We start from the raw sequence: 1,141 nt of genomic DNA, 5'->3' as shown, positions 1-1,141 counted from the left end.
TGAGCCACACCAGTCATTGCTGATTTCGGAAAACCACGCTGCTTCGGCTCCCTGTAGGTTAATGGCATGCTTATGCTGGATTTGTATATTCTGCTATTTGTCTTTTTCTTTCCCATTGTTGCTTAACTAGTTTCTTTCTATTTGTAATTTCTTCTTTTGTCAGGACTTTAAATGAGTAGAAATACCAGTCATTAGATTATTCGGCAGCCCTTCAAAAAGAAGTCGATTGGGCGAAATGCAAATCCATCCCACACTGCCGATCGGTGACGTATCATTTTCTGGCTATTGTTTTACTCAAGGGGAAACCTCCTCGATGAAAAGTTAGCCCATTCACCACGATGGCTGAACAGCGGTTATTCTTATCTGAAGGCGATTTACGCGGGTGGAACAAGGAGAGGTAAAGGAAATAAGTTCCGGTAAAGGTGTGGAGGATGAGGGAAGTAAAGGAATGACAGGTAAGCCTGATTTTGTTTTTGCTATCGTTGCTGGCCCTAGGCTCAGCTATCAAAACGTTACCAGGTGGAATGAAGGCAAAGTTGCGAGAGACGTTTGTAGTGTGTGTGTAGGCTACTTACCGAACTGTATCTGAGTCAAGATTGTACTGCCCCGTGTATTAAACCAATTTTATCATACACCCTTAAATTTATGAATAGGTTTGGCACACTTTTTCATTTGGTGGTGCATTCCACTGATCAACTGCCCTATTTGGGAAACTGAATTTCCTTACGTCTTTATCGCCTTTTTTTTTTTGCAGTGTCATCTTTCTGATGCATTCCCATAGATTATATATTCATTTAGTCTGTTTTCTCTTTCCCTGTAAAATGCCCGCGACCGGACCTTCCGCCCCGCCACCCCCCACACGACCACCGGGCCACCACCACCCCACCACCCGAGGAGGAGATAACGGTCAGGTTAGTGACCCGGGACAAGAGGGTCATCCAACCACCACTGACCTGTGCCCCTTCTTCCCGCAACTACCTCAACACCAGGTGAGCCTAGACCCGCAACAAATTACACGGCGGGATAACCATCGACAGCAGTGGGGTGGGACTGATACAATATCAGTCCCTAGTAGTTTTGTGGTGACGACCACAGCTTCACCCCAACGGGACAGGAGGTCCTTAGGTGAGCCACGAGGTGT

This window comes from Coenobita brevimanus, chromosome 20, assembly GCF_032717465.1.
Source record: "Coenobita brevimanus isolate Jiangsu-jjx chromosome 20, ASM3271746v2, whole genome shotgun sequence".
Taxonomy (NCBI): domain Eukaryota; kingdom Metazoa; phylum Arthropoda; class Malacostraca; order Decapoda; family Coenobitidae; genus Coenobita; species Coenobita brevimanus.
The sequence above is the reverse complement of the archived record's forward strand: the minus strand, read 5'-3'. Positions refer to the sequence as shown.